Source organism: Grus americana, chromosome 2, assembly GCF_028858705.1.
Source record: "Grus americana isolate bGruAme1 chromosome 2, bGruAme1.mat, whole genome shotgun sequence".
Lineage (NCBI taxonomy): Eukaryota > Metazoa > Chordata > Aves > Gruiformes > Gruidae > Grus > Grus americana.
In genome coordinates, this window is record NC_072853.1 from 103,622,551 (window position 1) to 103,630,123 (window position 7,573).

The following is a 7,573-nucleotide window of genomic DNA, read 5'->3' on the forward strand; positions in this document are numbered from 1 at the left end:
TGAATATGCTTAAAATAAACCCCTAGTAACCCTACAACACACTTAAATACCCTTGTTATCCAGCTTCAAGCAGTTCATAGGGAAGCAGAAAGGAATCTGGATTGCCTGTAGAAGTACGTGGAAAAAGCACAGTTAAAAATTATGGGAAGTAAACCGCGTGGCTTTGGACTCTTGTCTTCTCAGGGTGACACTGTGCCAGCACTGGCTCGTCTTTCAACTCAGCTGACCTTAATCACGACCATAAGAGGTAGGTCAACAGGCAACACCACAGATTTGCCTGATATTATTTTCAGTTTTGCATGCTAAAATGGTTCTGAACTGTGTTTGCTGGCAACACTTAGCAGCAACGACTTAGCGCAGCTTTCCAAGCAGCGCTGGCATTGCTGATTCATGGCCAGTGTGCTGCATGCCGTCATCCAGCCACGCTCTGTGCCACCCGCAGTCTACAATGGCAGCCCCACACGCAGCACGTTACAGCAGCCTACTTTACAATAATACTAGATGTGAACTCCTGTGTTGAGATGTAAATCTGGAATAAAGGCCATATCTTCCAACATTTTCAAGTTGAAAGAAGTAGTTTCTGTCCATACCTGAAATTCATTCCCATATTCAATTGGTAGATAGGGGAAACAAGAAAAAGACAACTGTTTTGAATCCTGGAAACCTCCTTGCGTCAAACCACTTGCAACAGGAGGAATGCCATTGTACAGGTGACAGCCTTTAGACATTGTCCTCCTTAAGTCATTCCTCAGATTCATCTGGTTGAATTCAACTGCTTGACCCCCAGTGCTGGGTCTCGGGCAGGTGGCAGAATGCCACAGAGAGGAACCGATCTCATCCAGCCTGGCTAATTAATGCAGTCAGGTCATCAGTATCTCATAGTCATCAAAAGCTACCCAATAGATATGGTATTGTTGTGTCTCAAATAGGTATGAAAGTTGTGTCTCAAAGTTATCCCAGTCATTAGCTTTTCTGTGCTAGACCATGGTCTGAAAACAAGCTGACAAGACACAATGTCTTTTGTCCAGACACTTCTGGAATTATTTACCTTCTGCCTCCCAATTGCAAAAGGAATCCATAGTTACCTCCTGCAAACTTGGGCACGATTTGTACAGTAAAAAGTGACAACTGGCATAGTTCAGATAATCTGACCTTCTGTCCTATCTGAAGGAAACATGATTTGACTGAATTCATCCACTCACCGAAATGTGTATTTAAATTTCCAAAATGCTCTCTGACCACTAGAGACTTTGTACAGGTGTGTAACTGTGATCTTTAATGTGTGCGTCTGCACTGTTAGAGCATTTCCCTACCATGACTAACGTCCCGAGATCCTTTCCAATATTATGGAGGGTTTGGTGCAATACTGTGAATACATTTCCTAGGAAAAAAAAATATTTTCTGGTTCTTCCAAAGTTCTTTTCAAGGGTCTGTCAGAAATTCTTGAGAAAATTAGATGGTCATATAGAGAGATTGTGAAATAGCATTATCTATGTTATACCTACCTGTACTGGCCATACACAAAAAGTCAATCTTCAGAGCTGTCAGCTTTAACCATTAGAATACTATTTAGAGAACACGAACGTACTAGGGGAAAACATTTGGAAGAAAAGCCTATATTTCTTGCAGATAATCAATGCATTTGCTGGGTTATGCGTGTATCTTCGTTTCCTGTGATTATTGTGCACATTAAACAATGTAAAATTACACACCCGAATAATCATCTGCATGGCTAATCTCCTTGTCTGATGAATACAGTTTCAGATCTAACTCTTCTGTGTATAAAAATGTTTCCTTTAGAATGTACCTTCTCAAACTACTTTAGATACCTCCATAGACTCACCCATGACATAGATGTCGTTTTGGTTACTCTTCATAAAACTTAAACAGTAGTCATGATGATAAGGGGTTTCTATGACTGATGTGCTTATTAGATCTTTCTTTTTTTAATTAAGAAATCTCAGTAAAAATGGTGTTTAAAAACCACCAGGGACTTTCCTTGTCTGAGTATTGTGACTTGTCTTGCAAAGACTTTTCAGCAACCACATAGAAAACTATTTAAAGAAAAAAAGGAAACAGCACGTTTAAAGAAAGATGAAAATAAGCATGATTGATCAGAACTTCTCTTTTTTTTAATTCAAAAGTTTGTCCTTCCCATATTGTTCAGGAAAATGCGCCTGTGTGCAAAAGTATATGATGCCTAATTGGTTCTGAAAGTAGAGCTCATCTGTAAATACTTCAGTGGGAGAAGACAGTGACGAATCTCCCCCGTTACTCATCAGGATAGAGCTCTTGCTGATTGTCAGTGCATAGTTTCCTGAGCTATCACAATTCTGTTGGTTAAAGTCATATTTCCAGAGTGCCAGGTATCTGTTCTGTACTTAATTTAATACAGAATATTTACAGCTAGTGGATAAGTCTGAGGGTGCATTTTCTCCTGCTGGCATTTATGTTAGACCAGAAAAGGTGGGGGGAGGGAAGCAGAAAAAGGAAGCCTTAACCTTTTAATATTTAAAAGCAATATTTTAAAAGCAAAATTAGGGAAACACAGTTAACAAAAATAACCAGGGGAATATAACATTTAAAATGAACTAAAGGAAGCAGATTTAGTAATATCTTTCAAAGACAGTGGAAAGTCAACAGAGTTGCAGTATGTATCTCAGTATTGCATTTTTGTGGTAATATTTTTAATAGGTTTTCTTATGGCTCATTCTCTCTCATTTTCCCCAAAATTCACCATATGGGGAGGAGCCAGGGTAGTATAAGGGCACTGGCAGATAAAGATTGGACCCATAAAGTATTAAATTGAACTCAATCAAAAATTTTTGTGGGATCCAAACTCTTGCCTGTCTAAAGATAGTTCTTGCATCCAAATGCTTTCTCCTGAATCTCTCTTTAGTGGCATAACTTGGGGGTGATATAGGTACCAAAGGGTTGTTTTCTTTCCATTTTTACTGTTGGAAATACTCCATTTCATATAAATTATTAACTACTACCGGTCTAGAAATTGCAGTAAAGGGAAGAGAGCAGGGAGAGAGAAGACACCCTGAGTCTCTAGCCCATTAGTTGGGAAATACAGCAGAGTTCAGAGTTCAAATACCTTCTCAAATAAGTACTTAATTATTGATATTAAGTGGAGCACCCCTGACAGGAGAGGATGAGAGACTTTTATCCCATATTAGTGAGTAGCCTGGTCACTCAGGCAGTCACCTAGAATACAAGAGACCAAGTTCAACTCCCTGTTTGAGACCAATGATATGAAACTGTGTGGGAGGGAGGGTTCACGTTCAGGTACCTAACCTAGGAGGCTAAGTTAGGCTCTAAGGGCTCTAAGTTAGGGCTAAATTAGGAATACCTAGGTTAACAGGTACCCTTGAGAAGCTCAGCTGTTGACCTATTTTAAGATGGGTCTTTGCATTTTTGTGAACTCTTAATAAATAAGGAAAGATCACTTAGACAAACACTTTGCACAGTACTGGAAACCTGCTTTTTAAAACACATACCTCATGAAATATATGCAACATTAAAAAAGTTTAAATAAATAGCTACTATCTACTCTGCAAAAAATAAAGGTTCAATGGGTCAGACAATTTTCCTGCAACTGACATCTATTAATGCCATTCTGGGTATTCCCCTGGCATGAGGAAGTAACTGTCATCTTGCTACTAAGGATGTATTCATCAGACTCATTGACCACAAGGAATGAGTGTAAGTAAGTGACCACTTGGGTACCTACATGAGGAATCTTTGTCTGTAACAACAGCTGGATATTTTTTTTTTATATATATATACACACACATACACGTGTTTGTGTGTGTGTGTGTATTTTTTTCCTTGTGATTACAGGATAAACATCCACTCAGAGTTAGAAACTTGCTGAAGTACTTCCAAGATGTCATACTTAACATATGCAATAGGTGTAGACAATAATTTAGCCTACTGCTTGCATATTTGAACCTCTGAATATTTATCAGGAAGGTCTGTTCACTAGTTGGCTATGTTCTGCCAAATGCTGTTAAAACATTTATTATAATGTATGTAAAATGTAAAATTGGGGGATGTAATTAATTTCTGTTCAGATCCCAGTACTGAAACAAATGACAGGTACAAATACCTCTTACCTCTCTCCTCAATATTTTTGAAATTTAAGGTTAATGTAAAGAATCAGATTGCTATTGGAAGGACACAAGAGATATACATGTTTCAGCTGTTCTACACTTGCACATAAGAAGAAAGATGAGCCAATGATAGGGAAGGGAATGAAGCTATTAGTGGATTGTCAAAGGAAAGGAAGTGCTAGAGAAGAGGTTTTGGAATTAGGAGACTGATAAACATAAGTTCTGGTCAGAAAATTTGGAGAAGGGATTTCCCACTGGAAAATTGACATCTTTCAGCAGAGGAGTGATAACTTCAAAACTGTGATCTATAAATGTGACTGCAGTATCTCATTATAGGCCAGAAGTCCCACCTGCCTGAGCAAGTCTCCCCATCAGCCTGCACCTCCCATGGCATGGTACAGCTGTCCCCGGCATGAGCGCAGCTCCCCCGGCACGATGGGCACTGAAGCCAGGATGGGAAATTTGTTCATAGAAGAGAATGAGGAAAACAAGTCACTGCATTACATCTTCTAAGAGGTACCACTGTGCCACATCCAAATGAAATCATTTTGGCTTGAATATGCTGGCTGAAATGTTGCATTTCCTTATATTTTCAGGCATTCTGTTTTTCAGTTACAGTCAACATTTTCCATGATAAGCAGATACTCTTCTCAGGTCTATGCTGCACATGCACAAAATAACAAACTCAGTCCTCCACTGAAAACAGATTTGAACATTTTCAAGCAACAATCAGACTTATAAACTATATTTGATAGTAAATAATGAAGCACTTCTATTTTTCAAATAATTTCTGAAATTTTGGTTAAGCAGTTAGCAGGCTTCCTGAGGACTTGAATCAATGACATTTCTTGACTTTGTAAAAAACAGCAATCTCCATGATGGATCCTTAAGGCTGGTCAGTGAAACCAACTTTCTCTCTGATTATCTTTCTACCTGCCTGGCACTGACAGAGAGAAGACAACCCAGAATGTGGCCTCTGAAGGTCTTCAGTAAATCGTGTGCTTAACCCTTAGGCATCACTCTAGTTACTTTGGAACAATCTTGAAAGAACAGTACAGAAAAGGCAAACCTACTTTTGTTCCATTGACTCAAGCATTTGTACGTATGTCACCTCGACACTGAATATTGCAAATTTGTCATTGGATCATTTTGCCTGATACTTGTTTTTCATTGTTTGGAGCTTTGAAAGTCTCAGTGAGAAAAATCTTTATCGCAGAAGTAAGCCTTGCCATTGAATCAGTACATGCTGCATGGTATGTTTTGCAAAGATGTGGCTAATGTGGGGGTGGCAGGAAGGGGAAGCAAAGCTGGTATTTGTTTCTTTAATTTCTTACACGGTTCCATCAGAAAAGCCATCTTGCCCTAAAGTTTCCCCTGATGTTAATCTCCTAATAGCTTGGTTTCCCTCTACCCCATTGATTCATTGGTCCAATCTTTCTTCAGATTTGAACAAAGGGGAAAAAAAAGTGTTTTCCCATCTGCAATAGAAACTCCTATGCTGGTTCTCTGCCTTTTACTGTCAGAGGCCTATGGGTTAATACTTGATAAAAGGGAAGAGGTAGGTATTTGTCTCTTGCCTGGAGAGAAATTCTTTGCCTCTTTGCCAGGGAAAACATCTGATCCTGTTGCAATGATTTTTCTTTTAATTGGAATGCAAAGATCTTATCTTTTTATTACTCCTTTATTGTTGATAACCACTCCACTCACTCACTCTCCACAAATGTCCAGCTTATATATACAACCAGGGAAGCAGTTCATTTTTCCTCCTTTTTAGCTTTAATGATTTGCCTAACAACTGAATTGTGCCAGAGTGGTTCATATATCCCTTCCTGCGCTGCAGTCTCTTTCTCAGATGCCTGGTCTGTGTCTGTCTCTTTCTAATTTCCAGGCACAGATCAGCCTAGTGACTGCCTCTTGCTCTAATAACTGCCTGAAGTGTGGGAGACCACTTTATGGGAATTCAGTCACACAGGCCTATGCAAAAATAACAGTAAATGAGAAATTTGCAGTGAAAGGGAAACATTGCATACAAGTCATACGCCCACTACTCTCTTAATTTAGTTTCTTTGTGGCTTTGCATTGCCATACATTCTGTAATGTCAGATTAGTGCGTGGGGAAGCGACGGCCTCGTGGATAGAGCTGAGGCGCGTGAAATCTGGGTTTTATTCTCACCTCTGCCCAGCTCCCGCAGATGCACAGCTTGACCTGCATGCTTGCCAGCAGCCACAGAGAGTCTCGCCAAGGGTTGCCCGCCCTGCTGATCCACATCATTGCTGCAGCTGAAGGATGCTCCAGGAGAGTGGCTGTGGGCACCTCCACAGCCTCAGGGTTCCCACAGCAGCTCAACTGGGTGCTGAGCAGGAGGCATTTGGGGCTGCCTTGTAACCAGGACAGCCACAGATGGCTTAACCCTGCCTCTTTCTATGTGAGATAGCCTCCGTCCTCCTAATACTCATTTTCCATCAGTTCTGATGTGTGTGAGCATGTGCTTGTGTACAGGCAATACCACTTGGTCTGTTGCTCTTTCATGATTGCTGCTCTTAAAGACCCCTCTCCCACCATTGTAGGTCCTCAGCTGGATCTTAAGTCTCCATGCCCTCTGTGTTTCCTACCCTCCTTCTCTTTCTTCCTCCTTCCCATATTCCTCTTCCCTTTGCCCATTTTCAGTTCTGGTTTTGACCATCTCTTCCCCTCCCCTCTTCAGGCCCAAATTGCCCCTGCCAAAGGAAAGCGTTTGGAGAGAGGCACTGTGAAGTGCATGTATGTGGATGAGCAGGCATCCAAATGGGGACAGCTGGGCTCCGGCTCCAGCAATTAAAGGCATCAGGGGCAATATGTAGTGTTTGCCCATGGTCTTGATCTGCATGCATCACCACTGCTCAATGTCTGCACCCTTCTGAGCTGGGGGCCTCATGCCATTGGCTCATCTCTACTCCTGATAACTATGCTGCAGCCCCCCCCCAACCTCTACTGCTCTGGTCTCTTTCATGCTGCAAACTCTCCAGAAGAGGAATAACTACTTCTACATGGGCTTGTAGGACAACGAGCCTAGTGGAACCCCCATCCTAACAGTGATTTACAAGGAGGTTGCCCCATTCCTCTTCTGCTTCTACTGCCCCACGCAGCACCCCACACCAACCCACGGTGTGGGTGTTCATGCTGTGGGTGATGCTGCAGAATGGCTCCCTGTTTCCCCCCTTGTACTGCAACTGCAGCCGGCCCTGCCACTGGCTGCTATGGAAATATATCATCACCATTGGGAATCAAAATACTTCCATGTGCCACAGGGTTTTTGTGAAGCTTAATTCCTTACAGGCTGTGTGACATGCTTGGAGTCTGTGCAGTTGTGAACTTGCAGCATCTCTGTTTTGGGATACTGCATCTTGAAACATATGAGAATATTAGCAGTAGCACTAAAGATTTGTTTTCAAAGGGTTACTGCAGTTGCACACAC